This window comes from Macaca nemestrina, chromosome 13 (assembly GCF_043159975.1).
Source record: "Macaca nemestrina isolate mMacNem1 chromosome 13, mMacNem.hap1, whole genome shotgun sequence".
Lineage (NCBI taxonomy): Eukaryota > Metazoa > Chordata > Mammalia > Primates > Cercopithecidae > Macaca > Macaca nemestrina.
Genome location: NC_092137.1, coordinates 42,346,611 through 42,364,446, shown reverse-complemented (window position 1 = coordinate 42,364,446; position 17,836 = coordinate 42,346,611). Strand labels below are relative to the sequence as shown.

At 38.2% G+C, this 17,836-nt stretch overlaps 1 protein-coding gene and 1 pseudogene across 4 annotated transcripts in view; one reads left to right on the top strand and one right to left on the bottom strand.

Moving 5' to 3' along the window:
* Positions 1 to 17,836, bottom strand: part of LOC105464913 (EMAP like 4) — a 161,828-nt gene that overhangs the window by 100,420 nt on the left and 43,572 nt on the right. The gene's annotated exons all lie outside the window — the stretch shown is intronic.
* On the top strand, positions 5,272 to 6,078 carry LOC112423689 (small ribosomal subunit protein eS1 pseudogene; annotated as a pseudogene).

Sequence of the window (17,836 nt, the reverse complement as noted above, 5' to 3'; positions counted from 1 at the left end):
TTTTTAAAGCAATGCCATTTTAAGAGCTCACGATGTAGGCCTATAAAACATTAAGCAAAGCTATAATTTCTAAATTATAAGACTACAGCTATATTCCAAACAATGTAAGTACTGAGTACTAAATTTTAAATGACAAGCTCTAAGAACAAGATGTTTTAGGCTATTTCAAATAAAAAAGAAGGCAGAGAAAGATCCAGAGGAAATCTATCAATCAACCACAAGCTATATCATCAAAACTCATCAATTTCATTCCTAAAACTATGTCAATCCTTGAGCAATGTAGGGGTTAGGGGTGCTGACCACCCACTCATTTTTCTCTGAGGAGAAAGAACATGTAAAAATCTACTGTCTTAGCAATTTTCAAGTATATAAATCCATGTATAACTTTATATATATATATATTTTTTTTTTGAGACAGAATCTCTCCCTGTCACCTGGGCTGGAGTGCAGTAGCATGATCTTGGCTCATTGCAACCTCAGCCTCCCAGGCTCAAGCAATTCTCATGCCTCAGCCTCCTGAGTAGCTGGGATTACAGGCGCATGCTACCACATCCAGCTAATTTCTTGTATTTTTTGTAGAGACGGGCTTTCGCCATGTTGGCCAGGCTGGTTCTCAACTCCTGAACTCGAGTAATTCGCCCGCCTCGGCCTCCCAAAGTGTTGGGATTACAGGTGTGAGCCACCATGCCTGGCCTATGTATAATTTTTGACTCCCTACAAACTATTAATAGCCTGCAGTTGACCGGAAGCCTTACTAATAACAAACAGTTAACACATATTTTGTATGTTATATATATATTACATACTCTAGTTTTATAATGAAATGTTTTAAAAAATCATAAGGAAGATAAAATATATTCACTATTCATTAAGTGGAAATGGAGGTTCATAAAAAGTCTTCAGCCTTGCTGTTTTCACACTGCATAGGCAGAGGAGGAAGGAGGGGGTTGTTCTTGCTGCCTGAGGGGTGGCAGAGGCCGAAGAAAATCCTTGTATAAGTGGACCCACACAGTTCAAACCTGTGTTGTTCAAGGGTCAACTGTATTTGAAGGGCATATATATTGCAATATGTCACACAAAATTGAGTTGTTGGACCAGGAGCAAATTTCAAGTTTTTCTTTGTGGAAGAGGAGTAGTTTAAAACAAACAAACAAAAACAAAGGCTTAACAGGCTCATATTAATTTTGAAAGCAGGTAGGATATAATTCTTTAAAAAATAAGAACAGAGGCTGGGCACAGTGGTTCACGCCAGTAATCCCAGCACTTTGTGGGGCTGAGGTGGGAGGACTGCTTGAGACCAGCCTGAGCAACACAGTGAGACCCCATCTCTACAAAATTAAAAATTAAAAAATCAGCCAGGTGTATGCCAGGAATCTTAGCCAGCTAATTGGGGCAGGCTGTGGAGACTGAGGTGGAATGATCACTTGAATCTGGGAGGTCAAGGCTGCATGAGCCACGATGTGCCACTGCACTCCAGCTGGGCAACAGAGCGAGATATTACCTCAAGGGGGAAAAAAAAAGAATGATCATTTCATATGTACATAAAACTGACAGTGGGAAAAAGTCTGGATTAAACAAGCTCAGTACAATGCTCAACAAAATCTTGCTTTCCTTTTGAGGGGATTCCCTTTGCTGAACTTCATGGAAATTTTGTGGGATATACTGCTACTAGAATCAAAATTTATATATATATTTCTAGAAGTAAGCAGTTTTTATTTTTTTAATCTCATTTAACATTTTTAAATTTACTTTTTAATTGACAAGTTGTATATATTTATGGTGTATAACATGATACTTTATACATGTAAATACTGTGGAACGGCAAAGTCAGACTACTTAACATATGCATTACGTCACATAACATTTTTCTATGAGAAAGAACACTTAAAAATCTACTCTCTTAGCAATTTTCAAGATTTTATTTTATTTTACTTTATTTTATTTTATACAGAGTCTTGCTCTGTCGCCCAGGCTGCAGTACAATGGCGCGATCTTGACTCACTGCAACCTCCGCGTCCCAGATTCAAGTGATTTTCCTGCCTCAGCCTCCCAAGTAGCTGGGATTACAGGCATGCACCACCACACCCGACTAATTTTGTATTTTTAGTAGAGAAGGGGTTTCACCATGTTGGCCAGGATGGTCTCGATTTCTTGAACTCATGATCCGCCCGCCTCGACCTCCCAAAGTGCTGGGACTGCAGGCGTGAGCCACCGCACCCGGCCCACAATTTATTTTTTTATTAACTGTAAAAACTATAATTTACAATAGATCTCTTCAACTTATTTCTCCCATCTAACTGAAATTTTGTGTCTTTTGGCCAACATCTCCCCAATCCCTGTCCCTTCAGTGTTATGGCTAAGAATTACGTGAGTATGTATATTTTAATCTCAGAATTTAAGTGTATCTGGACGATCTAACAGATTCAATCTACTTTAAATGACTATCATACCAAGAAAAGACTGGGAAGAACTATTTTTCTAATCCACTTACAAATGTGCCTCGGGCATGAACGGTGGAAGATCCAATACATTATTTTACCATAAAGGGATGATTAACACATTTTTTGTACAAATGGGACTTTTATGAACATCCATTTCCACTTAATGAACGGTGAACATATTTTCCTTATGATTGTTTTAATATTTCATTATAAAACTATAGTATATAATATACAAAATAGAGCTCTTTTGTTATTTAATTTGGGTAGCATTATTTCTTTAAAAATAAAACAAATTTTTAGATGTTTGTAAAATATTTATACATTTTATACTTATTGAGCGACTAATTTGTCAGGACTATGTTAAATCCCAAGGATACAAATTCAACTTGCTTTCTTCTCACTTCAAAAAAATAAAAGTTTTTAAATTTCTGAAAGATTGAGAAAATCAACATATGAAAGAAATATGTCAATATTGCCTATAAAGCAATAAAAAAAGACATCAGTCCAATAGAAAAATGCAAAAAAGACATGACTAGGCAAACTTCTATCTGTGGGGAGGGAAGAAGGGTGAATCAAGGTCACTAGTAATTAGGCACATGACAATTAAAATCACAAAATACTATTTCACACATCCTTGGATAAACAAAAAACGTAAATAAAGTCTGGCAACATTAGTTGGATTTAGAGCATCAGAACTTTTATACATTCTGAAGGGAAATGTATATCGACAAACTCTTCTGGAGAATAACTCAGCAAGACTTACAAAATGTGAAAGTATATTTGGCCTACAATCCAGCAATCCAGAAGTAGGCAAAAAAAAAAATAAATAAACAGGCATTTCTCTAAAGAAGATATACTAAGTATCAATAAGCACATGAAAATATGTGGAGAAATTAGAACTCTTGTGCATTGCTGGTAGGAATGTAAACCTGTGTAACCACCATAGAAAACAGTGGGCAGTTCCTCAAAAAATTAAACAGGATTACCATATGACAAAGCAACTCCACTTACAGGTATAAACCAACAGAACTGAAAGCATGAACTCAAGATACTTTTACACACCAATGTTCATAGCAGCATTATTCACAACAGCCAAGGGGTAGAAAGCACCCAAATGTCCACAAACACATGAATGGATAAACATAAAATGGAATATTATTCAGCCTTAAATAGAAATGATACTCTGACACATGCTAAAACATGAGTGAGTTTTGAAAACATTATGTTAAGTAAAATAAACCAGACACAGAAGGACAAATATTGTATGTTTCCACTTATACCAGGTACCTAGAATAGGCAAATTCATAGAAACAGAAAAGAGAAAGAGGTTACTGGGGACTGAAAGGAGAAGTCAATGAGGAGTTACTGATACGACGAAAAAGTTCTGAAAACATACTGGTGACGGCTGCACAACAATGTGAATGTGCTTAATAACACTGAACTGTAAAGTTAAAAATGTTTAAAATGATAAATTTTATGTGTATTTTATAACAATAAAAAAATCATAATGAGATGCCACTTCATACCATTAGGATGGCTATAATCAAAATGACAAAGTGTTGGTAAGGATAAGGGGAAATTGAAACCCTCTATAATCAAAATGACAAAGTGTTGGTAAGGATAAGGGGAAATTAAAACCCTCATATATTGCTGGTGGGAATGTAAACAGTAGAACCACCTTGGAAAACAATCTGGCAGTTCTTCAAAAGGTTAAACAGAGGCACCATATAACCCAGCAACGCCACTCCTAAAGTATATACCTAAGAGAAATAAAGACAGATGCCCACATAAAAACTTGCACATGACTGTTTATAGCAGCACTGTTCGTAAGAGCCAAAAAGCAGAAATAACCCAAATGTCCATTAAATGCTGAACAGTTATTTGTTCACATGGTTATACCTATATGACGGAGTATTACTCCAATAAAAAAGAATAAAACAGTGATACACGCTGCAACATGGATGAAATCTTGAAAACATACTTAGTGAAAAAAGCCAGTCACAAAAGACTACATACTGTATGATTCAATTTATATAATGTCCTGAATAGGCAAACCTATAAGAGAAAGTAGATTAGCAGCTGCCTAAAAGCTACAGGGACTGGGAGAAATAGGAAGTGACTGCTAAAGGATACAGGATTTATTCTTATTGTGGTAAAAATATTCTAAAAATTGATGGTGCACAACTCTGAATATATTAAAAACCACTGAATTGTATGTTTTAAATGGGTGATTCATATAGCACGTGAATTGTATCTCAAAACAGCTGTCACAAAAACAACAAAAAAACCCTCATTCGATAAGCCACAAAAACGTTCATAATTTAAACTGTAAATTCCCTCAGAAGGTATAAATAGAACTTAAATTTTCCCAAGTGTATAAATGACAGGAAGGAGAACCCATAGTGGTATTATTAGGTATGTGAAAAGGCCAGAATAATCACCTACATGAGGGCACAAATGAAGGGGGAAAAAGATTCTGGAGTAGTAAGGTAAACTTCAACTTCTTCATAATATAGCCTAGAGCCAGCATTTCTTAAGAGACTGTTATGCGTATTTATTCAAATTGTCCAAAGATTAGTGAAAATGTAATGGTCTTTGTAAACAAAGATGATTCTTACAGTATCTAGATGTGTTTTCATGGGGATGTTTCTCATATACATTAGAGATCTGGGCTAAGAGGAGCAAAAATTCTCACATTGTACTCTTGTCATAGGGAAAGACTAAAAAATGGTTACTTCCTTGTAAGCAAGGAGAAGAAAGATGACTTGCTATAGTAAAATTTGTAATTTGTAACTACTGACATTTAAGAGCTCTTAAAAAACAGGGTTGGCAAGAACAAGCGCCTTATGAAAGGCGGCAAAAAGGGAGCCAAGAAGAAAGTGGTTGATCCATTTTCTAAGAAAGATTGGTATGATGTGAAAGCACCTATGTTCAATATAAGAAATATTGGAAAGACGCTCGTCACCAGGACCCAAGGAACCAAAATTGCATCTGATGGTCTCAAGGGTCGTGTGTTTGAAGTGAATCTTGCTGATTTGCAGAATGATGAAGTTGCATTTGGAAAATTCAAGCTGATTACTGAAGATGTTCAGGGCAAAAACTGCCTAACTTCCATGGCATGGATGTTACCCATGACAAAATGTGTTCCATGGTCAAAAAGTGGCAGACAATGATTGAAGCTCATGTTGATGTCAAGACTACCGATGGTTACTTGCTTCGTCTGTTCTGTGTTGGTTTTACTAAAAAACGCAACAATCAGATACGGAAGACCTCTTATGCTCAGCGCCAACAGGTCCGCCAAATCCGGAAGAAGATGATGGAAATCATGACCCGAGAGGTGCAGACAAATGACTTGAAAGAAGTAATCAATAAATTAATTCCAGACAGCATTGGGAAAGACATAGAAAAGGCTTGCCAATCTATTTATCTTCTCCATGATGTCTTCGTTAGAAAAGTAAAAATGCTGAAGAAGCCCAAGTTTGAATTGGGAAAGCTCATGGAGCTTCATGGTGAAGGCAGCAGTTGTGGAAAAGCCACTGGGGACGAGACAGGTGCTAAAGTTGAACGAGCTGATGGATATGAACCACCAGTCCAAGAATCTGTTTAAAGTTCAGACTTCAACTAGTGTCAAATAAAAAGTGCTATTTGTGGGGGGGGGAAGAGAGCTCTTAAAAAACAGAAATCAAACAAAACACTGAAATAATGGTTAAACTTCAGCAACTTCAAAGCATGTCTTTACAGGTGCAAATGATTTAGCCCCATTACTTGGCAGGGGCTTGCAATTAAAAATAATTTTTACCGATCTTGTGAGCAAACAAAAAAAATGATAGCAAATACTGGCTAGGAAGTTAGGACATTTGTACTGGTGCATTTGTGAACTGCTACAAATCTCAGTTGTGAACAGTAATCTGTAATCACTACAAAAATGAAAAATACACATGCTTTGACACAACAATGTATGTAGCAGGGAGAGAGGGAACTATAAATCAAACCTATCACAATGGGATCAAGTGAATGAAATATGTTATCTAAATATGGAATCTATGCAGCTATTTAAAATGTTTTATTTCTATATATCAATGTGGAAGGCTATGCATGATCAATGGATATATATTTTAAGTTAGTTTACAGTAAGCAAAAGATAATGCATATTAATTGTTTACATAGTACAGTTTATGTACTGTTTTTGAAAAAGCAAACAAGAAAACAGGTGTACATGAGAACAGGGGTTGGCAAACTTTTTCTGTTAAGGACCAGATAGTAAACATTTTCGGCTTTGTAGGACAAAAGGTCTTTGTCCCAATTACTGGACTCTGCTGTGGCAGCACAAAAGCAACCACAGACAGTAACTATACTATCGTGTATGGCTCTGTTCCAGTAAAGCTTTATTTATGGACACTGAAATTAGAATTCATATAACTTTAATGTGTCATGAAATATTCTTTTGATTTTTCCAACCATTTAAAAATACAAAAACCATTTTTGGCTCCCAGGATACAAAACAGTGAATTTTGCCACAAAGTGTTAAAGTTTGTCAACCCCTGATGTGGAAGGACACAAATTAAACCGTTAACAGGGGCTATCTTGCAAAAAATGTGTTAAAATAAGCAACTATGCCATTTCATTTTAAAATACATAAAATAATTTAAAAACTGTCTCTTCTCAAATGAAAATGTAATTTTTAGGCCGGGCGCGGTGGCTCAAGCCTGTAATCCCAGCACTTTGGGAGGCCGAGATGGGCGGATCACGAGGTCAGGAGATCGAGACCATCCTGGCTAACATGGTGAAACCCCGTTTCTACTAAAAAATACAAAAAACTAGCCAGGCGAGGTGGCGGGCACCTGTAGTCCCAGCTACTCGGGAGGCTGAGGCAGGAGAATGGCGTAAATCCGGGAGGCGGAGCTTGCAGTGAGCTGAGATCTGGCCACTGCACTCCAGCCTGGACGACAGAGCCAGACTCCGTCTCAAAAAAAAAAAAAAAAAAAAAGAAAAGAAAATGTAATTTTTATTAATAGAGCTGAGAAATTATCTTCTCCATAATCAGAATCACTGGCGTGTTAATTAACATGACTCAACTTCTTCATGGCTACAGAGAGAGAAGAATAAGGAGAGAAGACAACTTTAGGCCAGGTGCAGAGGCTCACACCTGTAATCCCAGCACTGTGGGACCAGGCAGACAAATCGTTTGAGCCCAGGAGTTCAAGACCAGCCTGGGAAACGTGATGAAACACTGTCTCTACAAAAAAATACAAAAATGAGGCTGGGTGTGATGGCTCACACCTGTAATCCCAGCACTTTGGGAGGCTGAGAGGGGCAGATCACCCGAAGTCAGGATGTCGAGACCAGCCTGGCTAGGCTAACGTGGTGAAACCCCGTCTCTACTAAAAATACAAAATTAGCCAGGCACGGTGGCTCATGCCTCTAATCCCAGCACTTTGGGAGGCCGAGGTGGGTGCCTCACCTGAGGTCAGCAGTTCGAGACTGGCCTGGTCAACACGAAGAAACCTCGTCTCTACCAAAAATACAAAAATTAGCTGGGTGTGGTGGCAGACACCTGTAATCCCAGCTACCTGGGAGGCTGAGGTAGGAGAATTCCTTGAACCCGGGAGACGGAGGCTGCAATGAGCTGAGATCATGCCACTGCATTACAGTCTGGGCAGCAAAAGCGAAAACTCTATCTTAAAAAAAAAACCACCACAAAAATTAGCCAGGCATGGTTGGGTGTGCTTGTAGTCCCAGCCACTCAGGAGGCTCAGGTGGGAGAATTGCTTGGGCTCAGGACATTGAGGCTGCAGTGAGCCTTGACGGCACCACTGCACTCTAGCCTGGGTGAAAGAGCAAGGTCCTGTTTCAAAAAAAAAAAAAAGTAAGCCATGCTGTAAACAGATGTGCTGTCATCTAAGCTTTGTTGTTCCATTTCTAGAGCATACACATGTGCGGGGTAGAATAATCCTAAGGGCCTAGGATTTTCAGAATGGTAAATGAGCACTGGCTTCAACTTAAAGTCATCAGCTACAATAGCCCCTAAACAAGAGTCAGCTTGTCCTTTGAAGTCAGGCATTGGCTTCTCTTCTCTAGCTATGAAAGTCCTAAGTAACATCTTTTTCTAATATAAGACAGTGTTGTCTACACTGATAATCTGTTGTTTAGTGCAGCCATCTTCATCAATGATCTTAGCTAAATCTTCTAGATAACTTGCTACAGTTTCCACATGAGAACCTGCTGCTTCACCTTGGACTTTTATGTATGGTGATGGCTTCTTTCCTTAAAACTTATGAACTAATCTCTGCAAGCTTCAAATTTCTGCAGCTTCCTCACCTCTCTCAGCTTTCATAGAAATGAAGAGAGTTAGAGCCTTGCTCTGGGTTAGGCTTTGGCTTAAGGGAATGTTGTGTCTGGTCTGACTGTTTATTCAGAACACTCAAATACTCTCTGTATCAGCAATAAGGCTGTTTAACTTTCTTATTCATATGTTCACTGGAGTAGCACTCTTCAAAAACTTTTTCTCCACATTCACAACTGGCTGTTTGGTAAAAGAAGCCTAGCTTTCAGCCTGTCTCAGCTTTTGACATCTCTTCTTCATCTAAGCTTCATCATTTCTAGCTTTTGATTTAAAGTGAGAGGCGTGCACTCTTCTTTTCACTTGAACACTTAAAGGCCATTGTAGGATTATTAACTGGCCTCATTTCACTATTGTTATCTCAGGGAATAGGGAGGCCTGAGGAGAGGGAGAGAGACAGAGGAACAGCCAGTCTGTGGAGCAGTCAGAACACACACAACATTTATTAAGTAGGTTATCTTAAATGGGTGTCCCTCATGGCACTCCAAAACAATTACAATAGTAACATCAAAGATAACGGATCACAGGTCACCTTAAGAGATACGATAACAGTGAAGAAGTTTGAAATACTGTGAGAATTACCAAAGCGTGACAGAGATGAAGTGGGTACACATGCTGTTGGAAAAGCAAGGCCAATACACTTGCTCAGTGCAGGGTTGCCAAAAACCTTCAATTTGTAATAAAAAAAAAAAAAAAAAAAAAAAAAAAAAAAAAAATACAGTATCTGCAAAGTGCAAGAGTGTGAAGCACAATAAAACAAAGTATGCCTGAATTTGATGTGGATAATTGGTATTTTTTCAATTATGTGTTATACATGTATTATAGAGAAGTAAAACAATTTTTTGAGAACTTTGCTATTTTGAATGATCTATGACATACACTATGAGTGAAAATAAAGTGCAGCATCAAAATAAATCTTCAAGACATACTCCCCAACCCAAATTGCCACCTCTTAAGCCCTTCCTATACAGAAATTTTCAAAGCAGCTATTCCTGGCAAAAAGTTTTCTTTTTCTTTTCTTTTCTTTCTTTTTTTTTTTTTAAGATGGAGTCTCCCTCCGTTGTCCAGGCTGGATCTTGGCTCACTGCAACCCCCACCTCCCAGGTTCAAGTGATTCTCCTGCCTCAGCCTCCCAAGTAGCTGGGATTACAGGCGTGCACCACTTACACCCAGCTAATAATTTTTTTGTATTTGTAGTAGAGATGGGGTTTCACCATGTTGACCAGGCTGGTCTTGAAATCCTGACGTCAAGTAATCTGCCCACCTCAGCCTCCCAAAATCCTGGGATTACAGGTGTGAGCCACTGCACGGGGCCAGAAACGGATTTTCAATGATCCTGCACCAAAACCAAAACAAAACGACATACATAAACCTTTTGATTTTTTAAAATTTTGTTAAATGCAAAATGTCGTTTTCTAATCTATGAAAATCTAAAAGAAAAATCAAATGTAGAAACTAAAGCAAGCTGAAAATTTACAGAACTTCAGAACTTTAAGGTAGACCTTTTCAAAGACATCTACAGTCATCCCTCAGATATGCGGGAGGGTAGTTACAGGACTCCTACATATACCAGGTCCGGGCATACTCAAGTCCCACACCTAGCCCTGCACAATCCACATATACAAAAAGTCAGCCCTCTGTATACACAGGTTTGGCATCCCTGGAATACTGTATTTTTCAGTCCACGTTTGGCTGAAAAATTCCACATTTCAGTGGACCTGCCTAGTTCAAACTGGTGTTGTTCAAGGGTCAACTGTATTTCCTTATGAAGGGGGCTCTTCCTCATTTGATGCCGTTTCTGCTACAATTAATCAATTAAAGGTCTACAACTAAACTTTCTATGTTCACTGTGGGTTCTTCATGGCCAAGAGTCATTGGTGTGTAAATGATGTCACTGATGAAACAAGCAAATGTGTTTCAGTTAAATTTTGGAGTAAATGCGCAACAAGCATTAGTTGACTGCATTATACATTATATTAAAAGTTTTCACTGAGTCAAGTGCTGCAGTGCATGTTTGTAGTCCTAGCTACAAACATGTTTGTAGTCCTTGCAAGGCTGAGATGGGGAGACAGATTGAGCCCAGAAGTTCAAGTCTAGGCTGGACAACACAGCAAGACTCCCCTCTCTTTAAAATTAAAAAAGAAAGAAAGAAATTTCACTGATTTTGAAAAGAAGCCACTACCATACTACTGGTTAAAATCCAAAATTCAAATATTCTTGTGGTCAAAGTAAAGCATCTTCAGTACTTAAAGGAGGACTCTTGTACTTTAGTATGAAATTGTATTGTGCTGTATGGATAGGAACTGAGTAGGAAAGGCTGACACTGAACTATGATAGGGCAAATTTAATATTCCTTTCCTCCTTTACTATATTCTCTTCAGACAGGCTCAGGAAGATCCATATACATGAGAGATCCAAGTAATAATTCTCAAGTACAGAATATCTGGAATACTCTAGAGCAGCAGTCTCCAACTTTTTGATACCAGGGACTGGTTTCATGGAAGGCAACGTGTCCACAGACTAGGGGCAGCAGGGCAGGGCTGGGATGATTCAAACACATTACACTTATTATGCACTTTATATTATTATTACATTGTAATACATAAAAAAATAGTTATATGACTCACTATAATGTAGAATCAGTGGGAGCCCTGAGCTCATTTTCCTGCAACTAGATGGTCCCATCTGAAGTGATGGAAGACAGTGACAGATCAGGCATCAGATTCTCATAAGGAGTGAGCAACCGAGATCCCTTGCATGTGCAGTTCCTAATAGGGTTTGTGTTCCTATGAAAATCTAATGCCACTGATCTGACAGGAGACAAAGCGTAGGTGGTAATGAGAGTGATGAGGAGTGACTGCAAATACAGATGAAGATTTGCTCACTCGCCTACTGCTCACCTCCTGCTGTATGACCCAGTTTCTACCAGTCCGTGGCCCAAGGGGTTGGGAACCCCTGTTCTACAGCTCACTTCACTGCAGACTATACAATCTTCTAGGACCACCCCAGATCTGACTGAGACCCATAAATCAATCACAGGATCAATCCAATATCCTTGGGATTTTCCAAAAGTGAAATGATCAGCACCCAGATCAAATTCCCCATGTCTTTCCCAAAGTAAATCTCCATATTTAAAAGCAGATCAAATTCAGACCATTTTTGCTAGTGAGTTTGGTTATAATATTGGTTGACAGATCTGATATTTGGACATATCCTCTAAAAACTACAGTTCCAGCAATCAAGAAATGTAGTTCAAATTACCTAACTACTCATTAAGACAATGAATATGTGGACACACAAACATGACCAAATGTAGTCCAGAAGCATATTTTAAGAATCCTCAGAAAGAATCTTTTTCATAGGTACAGTATTCCATAGAGAAAACTCTATGTTTAAGTCTGCATTCTGTAAATAACATAATTCAAACATAGCAAAGCCTAAAAGACAAATATTAGGTTTCAAGTATCTAAAGTTACCAAATGAAAAACAGTAATCATCTGTTTCCACAGAGGGCCAAACAAGAAATGTACTGAATCTATAACATGAAGAATGTGGGTTATATAAGAATTTTTTTTTTTTTACAGTAAAGGTTAATTCTGGGAAGAATGAATCTTGACAATCAAGAATTGCTTTCTCTGAAAAAAACTTAAGAGACTCAACTGCCTTGATGGGTTAAGTATAATCTTGTTCAGTATAGGAGGACTGTATCCCTAAGATTACAATTTGTCTAGAGTTCAAAAAGAAGTTCCACTACAAAAACAAATAAAATTCATAGGAAATATACGTATCTCATAGCTCTTGAGCTTGATACCAAAGGTTTCTAATATGCTTACATCTGCAGGCAAACTTTAAATAAAACATTTATTTAGTCCAACTATGAGAATATTAACTGTCAGAATATTGGTTAAAAAAATGAAAATTTACTTAACAAAAATATTTTATTACAGTTGAAAATTACATTTTTTTTCTAACTTCCTTGTTTGTTGCTTATGCAGTTTCAAAGTCAACCAGGAACCAAGAAGATCTTTATTCCTTCCAACTACTTTGTTTCTCCGCCATTTCATCACTTTGAACTCTTACTTAAGGGTGTGAGTCAGAGGGGTGGGATAAACTTCGGATATAACCAATTTTAGACAATAAGCAGTATTTAATTTGGTTCAATAGCTTTCCTCCATTGGAAAGCAACTCAATTGTTCTGGCATGGTTAAAAATAGCAGTCCAGCCATTCAGTGAAATATCGAGCATTCATTGTTTGGCTATAATAATCTTTAAAATGTCACACATTCAAAATGTTTTAATTACTAGCAATAAATGCAGAGATATAAAATGAAAAAAGAACAGGTAACATATTAATGAGAGTAGCTGTACTCATACTAGGATTGTGGATGATTGTTTTTATAATTAAAAAAGAAACGGGCCAGGCCTGGTGGCTCATGCCTGTAATCCCAGCACTTTGGAAGGCCAAGATGGGTGGATCACGACATCAGGAGTTCAAGATCAGCCTGGCCAAGATGCTGAAACCCTGACTCTACTAAAAACACAAAAATTAGCCGGGTGTGGTGGCATGCACCTGTAATCCCAGCTACTCAGGAGACTGAGGCAGGAGAATCGCTTGAACCCTGGCAGCAGAGGCTGCAGTGAGCCAAGATCACGCCACTGCACTCCAGCCTGGGTGACAGAGCAAGACTCCATCTCAAAAAAAAAAAAAAAAAAAAAAGTGGGCCGGGTGTGGTAATCCCAGCACTTTGGGAGGTCGAGGCAGGCAGATCACCTGAGGTGAGGAGTTCAAGACCAGCCTGACCAATATGGTGAAATCCAGTCTCTAATAAAAATACCAAAATTAGCCAGGCATGGTGTTGGGTGCCTGCAGTCTTAGTTACTCAGGAGGCTGAGACAGGAGAATTGCTTGAACCCGGAAGGTGTAGGTTGCAGTGAGCTGAGATCGTGCCACTACACTCTACTCTGGGTAACATACCTAGACTCCACCTCAAAAAATAGAAAAAAAAAGAGAAATGAGTTTCTCCTTTTCTTCCAAAGATCCTAGTGACACTATCAGGAGTAAGAGTTGTGGAAAACTAAACCAAAGAATGGCTGGGAATGCGATGAATAAGGCAGATTTAAAAGTTCAAAACAAAAAGTTCTCAAAGGGAGAAGGTATAGCAATAAAGATTCTTTGTATTTTCTGACTATCCTCTAAGGTTTGGATTGGAAGAAAAAGTAATTTAAATCTGTATCTGAGTACCTGCAACCTACTTTTAAATTCAGCAGAAAACAGGTTGATAATAGATAGATATATAGTAACCAAAGTATAGCAAAATGTTACGAAATCTCAGAGGTAGATATTCAGGTATTCACTGCAAAATTCTTTTTTTTTTTTTTTTTTTTTTACTTCTTAAACATTTTTTATAATAAAACAGAAAAAAAATCTAGTCTGAGGCTGACACACTTCAAGAGAAAATGAAATAAATTTGCAGAGTACCCTGGAAGCTTTTACAGAACATAAAAATATTAAGGTAGTTAGATTTTATGAAAATCAGCTTGGATTATAAGATTTGAATACCATTCCGTTAAAAAATGGTTTTATGGCTGGCATGGTGCCACATGCCTGCAATCCCAGCACTTTGGGAGGCTGAGGCAGGCAGATCACTTGATCCCAGGAGTTCAAGACCAGCCTGGGCAATATGGCAAAACCTCATCTCTATAAAAAATATAAAAGTTAGCCAGTGTGGTGGTATGCATCAGTAGTCCCAGCTACTTAGGGGCTGCAATGGGATCACTTGAGCCTAAGAGGCTGAAGCTGCAGTGAGCCATAATCATACCACTGCATTCCAACCTCGGTGACACAGAGGCCCTGTCTCAAAAAAAGTTTTATATCTACTATGCAGAGTTACAGATCTTGTAGTATAGCTAGTCTCGAAAGATGAACCCCAAAGAAACATGCCTACCGGTAGTCAGTTCCTCCTTTGAATCTAGGCTGGCCTCGTGACTTGCTTTTTTACCAACAGAAGTTGTGTAACTTCCAAGACCAGATATGAATAAGTCTTGCAGAATCTAAGACTCTGTTTTCCTGGAATACCTTCTCCAGAACTGAGCTGCCCTTTAAGAAGTCCAACTACTCTGAGCCACCATACCAGAGGCCACAGACACTCAGTTTGACAGTCCCAGCTAAGCCTAGCCTCACAGCCATCCTGGCCAATGCACTACACAGGCAAAAGGTACGACCCTCCAGCTGCATATCACCATGTGACCTTAGTGGAAAAGAAGAATTGCCCAGCCAAACCCTGCTCAAATTCCTGACCCACAATAATGTTGGATATAACAACAAAATTGCTGTTTTAAGCCACTAAGTTTTAGGTGTTTGTTTTTTTAACCAGAATACATCAATAAGGGTATATTAATCACTAAATATTTAGCCCAAATCCTTCATTTTTAGCAATCACTCATTTTCAATGAATTAAAAAATGGAAAAAACAAAAACAAACAAAACAAAAAAAAACGCTGTAAACTCCAGGCTAAGTAGGTGAGGAAAACAAGGTAAAGGAAAAAGCTATATAGTTAGGAATAACTGCCTAGCCTATTCAAATATACAAACCCCTTACAATAAAAACTCAGGTAAGCATCAAGTAACAGTCCATTTTTTTAAACCATTAATTTTTTATACTTTGGATGATATTTATATGAGTAAATGTATTAGATATAAATTTTTTCTATTTAAGTTCATACTGAATCCACTACCTGACATTTTGTCACTGATCTGAGACTCCCACCCAAGTGGCTGTCTTAATAAAGAGTTAACAGAGAAATTACTGAATTTAAAACAGCAAAATGCTTTAAGCTTCTATATTTTAGTTTTCATTGACTTGTTAGGAAAAATTGGGGGATCACAAAACACAGGTGTTTCCCACCATTTACCATAATATTTGATATACACAAAAGACAAAGTTCTCTGACTACACACATAACAGGTACTCAGTAACTGCTGACGGAATGAATTTTTTTTTTTTTTTTTTTGAGACGGAGTCTGGCTCTGTCACCCAGGCTGGAGTGCAGTGGCCGATCTCGGCTCACTGCAAGCTCCGCCTCCCGGGTTTACGCCATTCTCCTGCCTCAGCCTCCCGAGTAGCTGGGACTACAGGCGCCCACCACCTCGCCCGGCTAGTTTTTTGTATTTTTTAGTAGAGACGGGGTTTCACCGTGTTAGCCAGGATGGTCTCGATCTCCTGACCTCGTGATCCGCCCGTCTCGGCCTCCCAAAGTGCTGGGATTACAGGCTTGAGCCACCGCGCCTGGCCACGGAATGAATTTTAAAATCCTACACATTCAGCTAAAAATTATAATTGCATAAAGGAAACTTAAATTGACGTATCTAAATAACAATCAATATCCTTAATTTTACACCAGTTTTAAGAAAACGCAAAAGTACTTTCTAGCCAGTTGTAAAATATAAATTTAAACTGTTCCTGTATCTTTCCTAGACCTAAAAATTTAAAATATTAAATTATTGCCCTTATTTTTTCCATGCTATTAAAACTATTAGAAAATTATTCCTGTTTTCTAGTCAAGGAAGCAAGGCAAGATTTATACGGCTGCTGGGAAAAAGAAAAAGGAAGACAATAGGCTAACAAAGTTGAAGCACACATCTGCGATCTGAATGCTTAAACAGTACACAAAAGTATGCAATGGAAAGATTCAATCCCTAAATATTTTTAAACTACTTCTTTTCTTTATGGTTAGTCCAACAGGAGACTGGGTAAATGGACTATGATATATCCATAAAGCTCCCCACAGCTATGGAAATGAACTAGAACTAAACAAATCATACAAACATAATGCTGAGCAGAAGAAGTCACACAAGAAGCCATACTGTGTGATTCCAAAAACAGCTAAAACTAACCTATGATGTTGGAAGTCAAGAGAGTGGTCACCCTTAGATGTGGGAGGGGGAATAGTAGTGAACAGAAGGCATCACTAAGGAGCTTCCAGGATTCTGGTAATGTTTTGTGATTTGTGTTTTATGCTATCATGAGTGTACTTTTTCTGCAAGTTATGTTAGACTTCAATTAAAAGTTTACATTTTTAAAAAGTGGGGGCAAAGCTATAAGATTATAACACTTTTACAACTGAAGCAGAGGTACTCCAGTATTTCATTATGGATACTATGTTACACTAATATGCTCATTTGTTTGCAGAACCATGGCACAAATGATATAATTTTGAAAGTGTCTTAGAGATCACATAACCCAAATGAGAATGCAAAAACTGACTTCCAAGATTACATAACACAGGGCAGAGCCAGGACTGGAATACAGGCTTTCAGACTGTTAGTCAAGTGCTTTATCACCACACAATACTGCCAATTCCTCTTTCTCTAGTAGTTACTTTTAAAATATCCACAGGTATACTTTTCTATTCTCATGCCCTGTCCAATAAAAGGTACTGTGGTGCCCTGGGAGAAACACCGGAAAATGTGATAAAGATACAGAAAAGCATGAAGGGGACTATCTGCCTTACTATAGCAGTGAATAAAGTGGACACACAGTAAGTAAGTAGGTGTATCTGTGGGTGTCACGCCATTTTATCTGTTAATTGGATAGAAAAGAGATCTAAATTAAAATAAATTAAAGAATTTTAGCAGTGACTAGCTGAGGAAGGGAAGGTTTTTTAAATGGTCTCAAACATTACAAAATATTCTATTTCATGCAATGAAACATGCATTGCTAAAAAAAAAAAAAAATCTACTGCCAAGTTTGCTTTTAATATATTTCCCGTCCTTCTCTTTAAAACATTGAATTAAGTAAAAAATTTTAATAGCTATTAAAATATGGGAGTATAATATTTAATTCATTAAAGGTGACATTAAATATACACTAAGAAATAAAAAACCGGCTGGGCACAGTGGCTCAAGCCTGTAATCCCAGCACTTTGGGGGGCCGAGACGGGTGGATCACGAGGTCAGGAGATCGAGACCAAACTAGCCAGGCGAGGTGGTGGGCCCCTGCAGTCCCAGCTACTAGGAAGGCTGAGGCAGGAGAATGGCGTAAACCCGGGAGGCGGA